This window comes from Aotus nancymaae, unplaced genomic scaffold (assembly GCF_030222135.1).
Source record: "Aotus nancymaae isolate 86718 unplaced genomic scaffold, 86718_ANA_hifiasm-v0.15.2.pri h1tg000062l, whole genome shotgun sequence".
NCBI lineage: Eukaryota > Metazoa > Chordata > Mammalia > Primates > Aotidae > Aotus > Aotus nancymaae.
In genome coordinates this window covers 28,705,516-28,719,300 of record NW_026988476.1, presented here as the reverse complement: position 1 = coordinate 28,719,300, position 13,785 = coordinate 28,705,516, and positions in this window count along the sequence as shown.

Here is a 13,785-nt window from a genome sequence, read left to right as displayed (position 1 = left end):
AGAAACGAGAATTTTAACCTGGGTTCAGTCATTTATTCATAAAGGTTAAAATTCGTATCTGTAACTATAAAATGCAGTTAAAATAGAGCAACGAGCATTTAAAAATAACTTTTAAAAGCAACATAGTAAGTGGTTACATTTTGGTGATCACAAATATATGCCTACATGACAATGAAAAGCCAACCACCTAATGTTGCCCAAATAAGTCCTTGTAGCCTGGCACAGCAGTTCCTGTTACCGCATTGAACAGGTATTCAAAAATGCTGTTTCCCAAACAACTTAAAAGTGAGTAGGATGAGCCTAAAAAGCTATGTTAGGTGACTCAAATAGAAGTCAAGAAAAAATACATATAAAGTTTTTGAATAAAATCATTTCAGGAAATGATTTCATTTTAATATTTTTAAAATATTATTTTAATATTAAGATGTTCCCTTAAATATAAATGAGTACCTGTATTAATAAATTAAATATCTGTTGACATTTGACTATCTCATCTATATTTGTAAAATATATGGATATATAAAGAATTTTCAAATTGGCCAAACATATTTTTTGCTCTTAATTGTCTTTTATTTAGGTATATGTAGTATGTAGTATTATAGTTAAACATAATGGAGCATCACTTAAAAAGCAAAGACAAATAAATCACTCATAGCCTTTCAAAGGAAAAAGAAAAGACACAGACAGCCTGAATAGAATGGAGGAGGAGACTGAAAACCAAGAGCCCATTTGCTGGAGCACAGCGTCTGGGATATCAAGCTGTCCCTGGTTCCAGCATCCCTCTCGAAACTCCCCTTGGGAACACATTTTACACAAAGATCTTGTTTCCCCAATGGTATAGGTGCCCAATTCTTAATTAAATCATCTCTCACCCACAATAGCCTGTAGAGACCGATGATGCCTGTGGAGAAAGAACACTTTGTTTTGTCATGTTTTGTTCTGAACATCCCTGAAAGTCTAAAAAGAAGCCACCTGACAATCATTGTAAACTGAAAAAGCCAGAAGGAGGAAAAATGGTCTCTTAAGATTATGACTCTTTGTTTCATGCTAAAGATTTCATTTCTACTCAAGATCGTAGAAATTTGGAGCAAGAGGAATTTTTAGAGATTGTCAAGGACACATTTCTGGTTCAATGTAGAAAAAGAGGACAATATCCCTTTACACATTTTTTTACTTGTATTCCCAATAAGAGATATTTTCCTAGGAAATCTTATCAGGCATCTTACCCAGGCTAAGTAAACCCAAAAGTTCTATTCCTATTAATGTTAACATAAAGTTAACTCTAGAGATCTTAATAATTGATGCATCTTTTTAAGTGACTATTAGCTTTGATTTAAGAAAGAGACAGACACATTTTCACACTTCACTGATATCATCACTTCCACAAGAGACATCTGCACACTCCTCCCTGACTCCATGTCATATGGTCACCATTAAAGGTCACCACAATTGAAAATCTATTCCTAAGAACTAAGAAGGTTATTTAATCAACTAGGAGAGGAGAGCTGTCAGTGCCAGGAATACCACCATGAAGGAATTTGGGTCCCCTACAATCAAGTGGGTGTTATCCTCAAGTCCAAATTTTCTTCCTTTTAGTTGTTATTTTTTAAACCACAAATATATTAATAGATCCTAAATAACATTCTGCATGAAATATTTAAAGGTTTTCTAATTTTGCTATATTAAGTCAATAATTTGTGTGTGTGATACTAGCAGCTAGAGATTTTCCTTGTGATCAGAATTGCTTGAGTCCAGCGTTCAACTAATAACAGGGCAGCAGAAAATGAAGCCAAACTACTGAACCGCTAAACCAAACTTCTTGAGGATAGAAAACATAAGGAAACAAAGATAAATGATCCCATATATAACCCACGTCTTATCCCTTTGGGGAGATATTCAAACCTGGCTAAATATTATAGCTAAAATTCTAACCACTTTGAGCAACACTGAAAACAATAGAAAAATGTAAAAGCCTAGAAGTACTAATTTTTAATGAAACAGAAGCTGATTAAGATGAAACACAGTATACAATCCTCCATAAGTGCATGAGCCAATTTCTTATAATAAATCTTTCTATCTATACAAAAAAAAAAAAAGATGACATAGAATCAATGTGAGGAAAACATACTGAGACTCCTCAAAGGGTGCTCAGAGCAGGGAAAGTAAACCAAGAAGTTTACCTAGAAAAGAACAGATTGAGGAAAGGATGAAGAAGGTTAATTCAGTCAGTGAGAGGGATTGAAGTTTGGGGAAGAAATAATCAAAAAATTATTCCAAGTCATTTGGAATCTGAGAGCCCAGGCTTTAAGCTACTAATGTGGCCATGGAAATCAGTTTTGATTTGAACTCATGAGTTATTTCTGAAATGTACCAAGAAAACATATTTTCCTCAAGAATGAGGAAATCCATATCAGGAATGAAATAGGACACAAAAATGTATTAGGTCATGAAGTTCTATCACCATAAGAAGGCTGCATGTGATATTGTGAGACTTGGGCACTTGCCCTGGAAATCCTCACATTATGGAAAAATAGATTTGTTCACTGTAAATATCTGGCTGGTGGATGACATGCTCATGCATGCAGCTTTGTTCTTATTCTTTGAGAAAAGGGACGGCAAAGAATAGAAAATTGATCAATGAGACTCTGATTTAGGCTATAAGGAAAGTGTGATCCAAAACCTACTGTGCAGGAATATTCTCATCCTTTACTTCTGGGTTAGTCAAACCAGGAAAGCTGCAATGTTGCCTTAACTTAGATAAAAGAAGTATATCTGCATCTTCAGTCATGCTCTATGTACAATGAGGTCAGCTGTAGCCCCCTTTTGAAAACTAGTACCAATTCCTATCAGGCACTCAAAATTTTGGGTTGGGGGTGGCAGACCATCGTTTTGTTTTTACTTTTGGAGTCAATTATTTTTTATTGCTTGGTAAAGAGAAAGGGAGACATCATACCCCCAAATGAAATGAATAAACATTTTAACATTATATTTTCTTTGCTGTTACTTTATATTTTATTTAATCATCATGGCTCAATAGTTTTACATTTCCTTTATAGTCCTACCTCTGTCTCAAATCATCATCTGAGCTCACTTCTTGGGATAAAAGAAAAATTAAAAGCATGGACTTGGAAGTCAGGTAATCTCTGTTCAAATCTACACTTATTAGCTAGATAACCTTTGGCAAGTTAGTTAGTCTCTCTGAGGGTAATAGTATCTACTTCACATAGTTATTTTTAAGATTAAAATGAGGGCGGGGAATGAAAAGCATTTAGCCCAATGCCTGTAAATGCACACAATAAATATTCAATAAATGGTGTTTTAAAATAGTCTTCATATCTTTTCATGTCACTAGATTGGCAAAAAAGTTTAAGTTTTATATTAGTAATTGTCAACAAGGGTGTGTAACAACAAGAACTTTGATATTTTACTGCAGAGAACGTATGGCAGGTAAAAGATGACGACCACAAATTATTGTTCTCTATCATATTTACCCCAATAAGATTTAGGAGTTCTATGCCTCCTCTCCAAGATTCTCAGCAGGCCCTGTAACCCCTTTACCAATAGAATGTGGCAGAAATGATGTTACACAAACTTATAGGTCTAGGCCTTAAGAGACTTCATTTCCAGACACTTGGAACATTCGTTCTTGGGACACTGAGCCACCATATGTAGCAAGTCAGACTACCCTGAGGCCATCATTCTTAACCTCAAGTCAAGTGGACAGGCCCTGAAGGATGAGATGCCATGTGGAGAGACCAAAGAATACCAAGATGTGGCTATGAGTGATGAAGCTGTGTTAGATGTGGATCCTTCATGCCAGCAGCCTCAGCTTACGTTACATGGATCAGAGACAAGCTGCTCAGCCGAGCTCCTCCCACACTCATGACCTACAACATTATGAGCAAAATAAAATTGATGTTTTAAGTCACTCGACTTGGGGTCATTTGCACCATTAAATAATTGGAACAGAATGAAATGGATACAATCTCTTTGGAAAACCATTTGGCATAATTTTGTAAAGGTGAAGATACATATACCTATGAACCTATGACCCAATGATTCCACACATGGAAGACTGACTGCAGAGAAAATCAAAGAGCTATAGCTGCACACATCTACATGGATGACCAAAAGTAAAAGGGAACAAAAAAGATAATCTCAAGAGAATATGCCATGTGATGAAAGAAAATAAAGAGTATTATTCTACCTCCAAGGGCCCAAATATGGCCTTTGAGGGGTATGGGCAGGGCATGAAAGTTATGACTGAGATAAGGAAAAAAACCTCAGTATCTATAAAATGAAAAAATAAGCAGCCATAATCTTACCAAAATCAGAATGTAGCATGGTCATCACCATCTACTCAACAAATTTCAAAGCACTCACTATGTGCCAAGACCCTGGACTTATGCTGAGATACAATGACAAAATTGCTAGAGTCCAGGGAAGTTTGGCATGTCCCCCCTAACTCTAGAGGAATGTGTTTTTAAAAGAGCACAAGTGGAAGGACCTAGTTCTTTGGTTAGAAAAAGGGGAATGGCAGAGGTATGATATATCTCTTTGGGGGCCACTCTGTCGGCCATGCCAATGCCTCCCAACCCTGCAGCTTAGGCAAAAGGCAGAAACTACACCCAGCTTTGATGAACATCCCTGGGTGAATTTTTTCTTGGCAAGGGTTTACAATGATTGTCTTTTCTCCTGAACATGGGCTGAAATGGAGTAGGAAGAGGAAGGAAGGTGGTTGTCAGGCAAACGAATTTTCAGAGATGCAGTTTCAGGACCTGAATGATTACAAAGTTTTTCTGTGGTACCTCAAGCTCAGGTTAAGACTAGCACATCTGCTCTAAATTATCATTCCTTTCCTTCTTCTACACCCAACCTGGGCAAACCCTCCAAATTATAATGATCCAGAAAGAGGATCATTACTGTTTTTATCTTTGCTACACGAATATTGTGGGTGAAGTAAACAGAGAAAGGCCATGCCAAAAGCCATCACCAGGGAGATTACAGAGTAATTTTGTTCAAGATTTCCTTCCCCCACCAAATATTTCTATACTGGAGAAATCTAGTTCTACACTGGAAAAATCTGAGGGCCACAAGCCTCAAAAAAAGGCCCTGATGACAGGACCAATGTAGAAACAGTAAGCACAATAGCCAATGGATAGAAACTTACCAGGGAGGGGGTGTTACGAAAGACCTTGAAGCTGCTGGCTTGTAGGTACCAAGGTGTTTACACAGAATGCTAACTTCAGAGCCAGCTGCTGGCACAGCACAGAGTCTAAATAAACTGAATTTGGCATACCTAAAGGAAGCCTCTGAAGTGGGAAAAAAATCTCCCCCTTTTCCTAACGACAGCAGATATCATCTCCCAAGTGAGTAGCCCAAAGTGGCCAAAAACTCTTTATACAGACTGCTCCCATTTTAACACAGAACTCCATTTCAAAACAAGCCCCCCACCAGCTGAATCCTACCCAGGCCTGCCTGCCCATTCCAGCTTAGGCTTCCCCTTCAAGCAGTCCACACAATGATTCTCTGCTAAGGGAAAGGCACTGTGCTATAATCAGCGGCTATACAGCTTTAACTAGTATCAGAATCATGCGGAGAGTTTCTGTCTGCCATGGACAGCAAATCCCCAGCCATACCCCAGACCTAGCAAATCAGAATTCCCAAGAGTGGGACCCTATAATCTGATGTTTTCTACAGGTTGAGATCAACTTCTTGGAGCTTATTTCTCAAAGCTCTAATGATTCTAAGGCCATCAAACTAATTCACATTCAGCACTGAATGAACAATAAGGCTCTGCCCACATAAGTTTCTGCTATTAACTGGACTCTGGCCTAAAGAAAAGAAATGAGTCTCTAAGAGTGGGAATTCAGATCCAGTTATAAATTTCACGGGGATTGTTTTGATTAAAATATAGATATAAGGCCAGGTGTGGTGGCTCACACCTGTAATCCTAGCACATTGGGAGGCCAAGGCAAGTGAATCACTTGAGCCCAGGAGTTTGAGACCAGTCTGGGTAACATCGCAAAACCCTGTCTCTATAAAAAATACAAAAATCAGCTGGGCATAGTGGCACATGCTTGTAGTCCCAGTTACTTGGGGATGCTGAAGTGGAAGAATTGCTTGAACCCAGGAGGTAGAAGTTGCAGTGAGCCCAGATCATGCCACTGCACTCCAGCCTGAGCCACAGAGTGAGACTCTGTCTCAAAAAATAAATAAAATAAAATATATCATGCATATGGGCAAAACCTCAGGACTCTGGGTTGCTGAGGGTCTGTCAAAGAAGACCACTGCTGAGCAGCCTGCTCAGAAACCTTAAAGATGCCCATGTGCACTCCCTCTCAGGCCCATAGTGGGGAGAGGAGGAGGCCTGTAACAGGAATAAAGAGCTAGCAAATGGAGATGTAATGCCTCATTAGCAAGATTTCCAAAAACTACTGGATTTAATTAAGAATCATTGGCATGCTCCTGCTCACTTGTGTAGGAAGACGGGGAAAGTTTTATGTATGCTGGAAAAAAACAACTAGAAGGTTCAAGAGGCCTGAGAAGAAAGAAATAGGAGAAGACAGTGAAATAAAATAAATCAGAGGGAAAGAAGACTAGGGACCAAAATATAATATAAATAAGACATCCTTTCATTCATTCAACAAATATTTATTAAACACTTTTCCTTAAATTCCAAATTCCTCATTTGAGGCAGTCAAAATGCTCGGCCGTCCCAAGGCTGTTCTACTCTCCATATAAAGCTTCAGTTTCTCCAGCGTTTCCCCATTACCATGTCTCATTTTCCATCCAGGATTCTTCCTATTTCCATGGTTTTGCTCATTTTGCCTGAAATGCTCTTCCCTTTTTCCTCCACCAAGTCAAATCTGAATCATTCTTCAAGGCCTAGCTGAAGTCACCCTCCTCCATGGACCTGGCCTAATTGCCTTCATGCCACTCTTTGTGACATTATAATATTGAGCTTATGTTACATTCCACATAAACACTTGATATTTCTTGATTTGAATTGTTCTTTTATTATTATTATTAGAGACAGGACTTTCCTCTTTTTGGAGCGCAGCAACACAATCATAGCTTACTGCAGCCTTAAACTCCAGGGCTCAAGGGATCCTCCTCCTTCAGACTCTCAAGTTGATAGTAGTACAAATATTTGCCACTACACCCAGCTAAATTTTATTGTTTGTAGAGACAGGGTCTCACAGTGTTGTTCAGACTGATCTTGAACTTCTGGCTTCAAGCAATCCTTCTACATCAGCCTCCCAAAGCACTGAGATTATAGCATCAGCCACCATGACTGCCCTATTCTCTTATTTTTGATTGCAACAGCGAAGATCCCACAGGAGTTAATTGATAAGGTGAACACTCAATTTAGAATCAGAATGAGAAACTCATTTCCTTGTAGCAATAGCTGTATATTATTATTATGTTCATAAATTGGATATTGCTTCTCTAAGGCAAAAGTGAAACAAGTAGTTAAAGACGTGTAGAATACAAAAAGTGTTAGGAGCTGAGTAAAAATTGCTTTGGAAGAAAATCACAAGATTGGGAATTTTGTTTTTTTTTTTTTTTGAGACGGAGTCTCGCTCTGTCGCCAGACTGGAGTGCAGTGGTGCGATCTCGTCTCACAGCAACCTCCACCTCCCAGGTTCAAGCAATTCTCCTGCCTCAGCCTCCCAAGTAGCTGAGACTACAGGCGCACACCACCACGCCCAGCTAATTTTTGTATTTTTAGTAGAAATGGGGTTTCACCATGTTGGCCAGGATGGGCTTGATCTCTTGACCTCGTGATCCACCCACCTCGGCCTCCCAAAATGCTGGGATTACAGGCGTGAGCCACAGCGCCCAGCCAAGATTGGGAATTTTTAAATTTGCAATTAAAATACAAAGCTTCTGGCCCCCTTGCTTTCAGATGCATAGTCACAATCGGTTGTAAGAATTTCTGCTTCCTCTTCTACACTTGACTCTCAACAGTTGAATATCTCATTAAATTTATTTTTGTTGGTCAAGTCATCACCAGGAAGGTTATTCTGTTAAACAGCAACATTTAATAGAAAAACAGGAACTAGTAACATGGTGCCAGCCTCCCTATAAAACATGCAATGGCCTTTCCTTGGAAGACACAGTGGACTGATCAAATGTGATCTTCTTCTGATTTTCTGAGCTTCTCGCATGGGACTCTTGGAGTCACTTGGATTGTTGAGCAAAGTTCCAGAAGGTGCTCTGCCACTGCCTGCGAAGTCCATTGTCTGCCAGCAGCATGCCTATTCCTGCCTTTTGCTTGGAACTATGTTTTCTATTGTTGTGTGACTGAGCCCAGTCTTTGCCATGGGCACTCCCTGAGTCCTGATACTTAGCTGAAAGTATGAGTAGAACCCCAAAGAGTTTGGGCCATTCTCTGAGCTCAGGATAAGGACTGGATTCACATTAATTTCATGTTTCCTAAGGTTTTCATTAAAACATCACATTCTGTCATATATTTAGCTAAGAGGCCAATTTTGCGTTCCTCAAAATGCAGTAGGTTCTTTAGTGTGAAAGAGGCTTTACTTTTGATGGTTTATATGGAAACACACTCATAATTAAACGGACGTGTTTTATGGAGTGAATCAAAGTATTCCTAATTTGAATTAAGAAACACACTGAAGCAGGTCATTTGTGGCTTGAATCCCAGTCCTTGGATTGGGATGGACTCTAGTTGCCAATGGGCAATGACTATAGCTCTTCTCTATCCAAATATGTAGCTTTGGGCAAGGCACTTAACTTTTATAGGTCATGGTTTTCTCATCTGTAAAATGGCCACTATAGTAATGTCATGGGATTCTTGGGGTGTTGCTTTTCCAGCTGAAAACCTCTGTGGCCAATGGCACCTCTGTCCGAGTTTTACTGAGGCCCACTGGGCTCATCCTGCCCACTCAACCTGGCAGGCTGCACTTGGCTTGCTCTACTGGCCTGGATCCCACACCTGCCAAGAGCAAGTGGAGTGGTAAGGGGTATGTGAATGAGCAGGCATGAGGTCCAACCACTGAGCACACCCAGGTATGTTGGCAGTGGGCAGAGTGGACAGCTCCAGGTGCCAGCCCAGGTGTACCATAAGCAGCTTCCACAGCTAGCACTGTGGAATGCAGTGGTGCTCAGAAGCTTGGAGACACCAGGAACCACAGAGTCCCAAAGAGGGTGTCACAGCTCTGGCTGGGGGAACTCCTAGGTCTGGGCACCCTAAAGGGCCGCAAATCTTCTTTCATTCTCTCTTCTCTCCTTGTCACCCAAAACGTGGCAAGCAAGGGGCATGTTTCAGCCCTGTTTGTGTTACAGCTCTTTCAGCCTTGCCATTCAGTGGGTCCTGAGTTCTTGTCCTGCATCCAGGAAGAATGTGGTACATGGACATGTGGAGAGTTAGCAAGGCAAAGAGGAGCTTTATTGAGTGACAGAACAGCTCAGAGGAGACCTGCATTGGGTAGCTCCTCTCCACAGGCAGGGCATCCCAGTGAATGTTCAGCTCTGAAGTGGGTAGCCTCTCTGCAGGAAGGTCGTTCTGTCATCTCTTTGAGTCTGGATGAGTCTAGGGTTTTTATGGGTTTGAGGAGAGGAAGTGCCTGCTGATTGGTGCATGAGTGACCATGGGTAGGCGTGGAAAAAGTGCTGTAAGCTCCCACTCTGGTCTGTGGGGCTGGCCGCCTGGCACCCAGGCCTCAGGCCTTCCCCAGCTTGAAGGTAGGGCTTCACCAGGGACTCATCCCTTTCCACCCAGGAACCTGTCTGCCTCCTGCAGTCACCCAGGCTGTTTGTGGGAAGGGGCACCTGCACGCCCATGCAGAGCCACCCTCAGCCTCTCTTCAGGCTCCCTCCCATGCTTATCAGCACCCAAAGTTTGGAGGGGGCCAAGGCAGCAGGGAGCTGGAGTGTCAGTGCTGCCCTGAATGTGTGCACACCCAGCCAGGTTGCAACAGCCCCTGAACTTGGGCTCAACTTTGCTCCAAGATCAGAGTGGGTGCAGGGAGCAGAGAGAGGCCAGGTAGTGGGATCAGGCACTTCCAAGCCTGTGGGTGGCAGAGGGCCCTTCCCAGGCCCCCAAGAGTAGATGCCCAGGTCTGCAGCCATGGCTTGGGCAGCTGTACCTATACCCAGAAGGGCAGGGCTCCTGCCCAGTCCCAGCTCTCAAAAGCACAGGGATGCCCAGGTCTACAGTCACAGCTGCTCCTGGGGAGCACAGGGTTCCTGCCCTGCCTGTTCCCAGCTTCTGCTGGCTCTTTGGAGTGTGCAGCCCTGGCCATGCCTCACCCCATGCAGCTGGCACCATAGCAGCAGCCGCTCCAGACAGGCCTCCACTACCATCAGTAATATGTGTCTTACAAGACTTTTATGAGGCTCTAATTAGATTGCACTTGTAAGATAGGTGACTAGAACAAAGTAAGAGAGTGTGGCAAAGAACTGGCTATTTGTTGGGTGATATTGCTGACCTTAGGCACAGCAAAAACTAATCATCTACCTCATTCTATTTGCAAAGTCACATGGCTTTTAATCTCATGCACCACCCAAAATGCTAACAAAATATGGAAAGAAGCACCTTTATTTATCACAATTTTCAGGCTATTATATTTTCTTTATGTCCTGAGTATATTCACATATACTACAGAACAAGTCTCAAATAAATGTGAACAGAATACTGTCCAAATTGATGACCATCTTAATTGTTTTTTTTTTCTGGCTTCTCCATTAGCTTCCAGAAGAAATAAAAGTGAGAGAGAGGTCAGGAAGAAGGGCAGGGAAGAGAATAAGGCATGGGAGAGAGAATGAATGGGGAAGGGAGGAAGAGATCTAAAGGCAGTTCCTTGGACTGGCTCAGAGAGATGCCTGGAACAGACTATGCCAAGACTCTTAAATTTTATAGCTGAAAAAGCCAGTAGTCACATTTTAGTACCTTTTTCTCCAAGCAGGACTACAATTAATCCTAATCCCTCTAGACCAATGGGATATCTGTCCCAGACCTTAAGGATTCCTGGGAAGAGCCAAAGTTAGCAATCCCATTTCTCCTATTAATTAAAACTTCACTCCAACCTACCATCTCTATAGAGATCTCAACTTAAATATGCAATGATGTGCCTTTATTTCAAACTTCCATGTTGCACTGTAAGATGTCAATTGTATGGGAAGAAAACATCAAGAAAAACAAGAAAGCTGGTTTCTTTGATTTGACAGAAAATATATAGACCATTTGGGCCCTGGCCCAGGGAAGTCTGAAAAAAACGAATTAAGTCCCCTAAAGATTAGCGTTTCCCACAGGGGCCCCAGCAGAAGGGCAACCACTAAGGAAGGAAAAGTATCCCCACCTACAAAAAAGGAGGTCATGATAGATCTATATATTTCCCATATTAACTCAAACATTTTCTAACCATACCATAAGCAACAATGAAGACAAATCTGCAAATTTCCTGCCTCCTGGCAGGCTATGAGAACAGCAGCACTGAGATCCTCTGAAGTCCTGGTAAGAGCAGATGACAAGTCTGTGAGCGACCCTGTGAACTGAAAGCAGGAAGTTCAACTACATGCAGAAGTAGTAGTTATGGTGACCAAGCTTCCAGAGGCCCTCACTGCTGATGCTGCCCTTACCACAGGTGCGACCCTCATTTTGTCAGAACTTCTGTGGTAGATGCTCTGCTGATCCCAACCCATCCGAAGCAGCACTCATCAGCTCCAGAAGGCAGTGGCTTTGAGCCAAAGATAAACAGCTCCCTGTGTCATTTAAACTCTGAAAACATCTTGTGGCAAGGCCTCTTTGAAAACATTGCTAAGTTCTCCACATAGCCTCATTTGCCCACCTCAACAACTCACCAAGTTGCACTCATCCTCAAGATGATACACAATTCGTACAGGATCCCAGAAAGGACAGATCTGTTGCATGTTATTAAAGAATTAAACAACACTGTTCTTAAATTAAAAATACAACTCCTGGAAGACCAGTTGGCATTATCTTTTAAGGCTCACCATGCTTCATTTCCTAGTGTCAAAGAATGTATAGTCCAGTTTACATAGAATGTATATCTATAAACACATATTAATATACATAGATATATACATTTATATAGTGTGTATATATATGTATATAGATCTATCTATCTATACACACACACACACACACACACACACGGTAGTTCCACCTTATCCATGCTTTCACTTTCCCTGGTTTTACTTACCCTCAGTCAGCTGTGGTCAAAAATATTACATGGAAAATTCCAGAAATAATTCATAAGTTAAAAACAAAAGTTGACTGTGTCTATAGCCTTCAGCTCAGCATTGCATTCCTAGATATATACTCAAGAGTAATACTTACACATATATACCTGGAGAGGAACAGAAGCAAGTTCATAGCATTGAATGTGTAATACTAAAAAACTGGAAATAACCAAATACCTATCAATGGTAAGATAAATAAATAAATGGTATATATCAATGTAATGAAGAATTATGCAACAGTGAAAATAAATGAACTACAGCCACAGAAAATTTTAGTATCGTAATATTAAGTGAAAAAGGCAAATTCCAAGAAACTTTGCATGGCATGATACTCTTTATATAAAGTTTTAAAATAAATAAAATTGAATGATAGATTGTCTTAAGTCAAAAGAAAAAAGAAAAAAAAAGAATGAATAATGAATGCCTCTGAGGATAACAGAAGACAGAATAAGGAGGAGTTCTTGGGTCTTGATGACAGTTGATTAGGTTCCAGTTCTGGCATGGGTGATGATTTCACAGGGACTTACGGCATCAGTTAATTAACTTTTAAAAGGGTCATACATAGACAAATGATGAGAATATATAAAACAAATAAACAAGCAATTACTCCACAAATATTCCCTGAGTCTTTGTGTTGAGTATAAATCTAACAATGACATCTTTGTAGCAGAGGAGAGAGAGTTAAAAACCTCCGTAGGTGGCTTTCTCACTGTTTCTCTCCCTGGTATGCTCAGAACTCATTACTCACAATAAAATCAAGTTATCGTCTCGGAAAATATTCCACATGGAGGAAAAAAAATTGTCCCAATAGCTCCTGATATCTTATTCAGGGCAATTTTGTCAGTGACAATTTTGTCAGCCTCCAAACACAGCAGAGTGGAAAACTGGTCATTCTTCATCCTTATCACGTTTATTTTGCTGGTCTTAGGCAATGCTCAAGCAAGTCTGATGAAACCCAACTATTGCTCAATAAACCCCAGCCTTCTTGCTTGTTGCAGCAAATAAAATCAGCCTCTGTATCTATGTTCTGAACCACTGTGGCCACCCAAGATCTAGGGATGTCTCCTTGTGGTTGGCCTGGTTGGCACAACCTAACAGAAGAGCAGAGTGAGCTAACCCAGAAGGGAGTCAGGCGGTGGGCATGATGTTCCTCCTCTGAAGAAGACTTGCTCGCCTTCAGGTCACCCAGCACTGCTCCCCACGGCCTCCCAGCTGCTCACCTCCATCCCAGAGACTAGTAAACCCACAAACACCCTTCCAGCTGAATGGAGGGAATTGGTTAGGAAGAAATAGTTTCATTTTATTAAGCATTTTCAAGTCACTCAGGGAAAACAGAAATTATTACTAAACAGTTGTCTGATTTAGGACTGTTTAGTCCATTGTCTGCTGTGTGAGTAATGACTAGCTGAACTGACCCTATATCTCGTACCATTTTAGTGCCCCAAATAGAAATTCTTGCACTCTATAGACATTCCCTCTCTATAACAAGGGGGAAATACTAATATAATTAATCTCTGCCATTTAGGAGCACACTTTCTGTTCAGAAACCTCAGC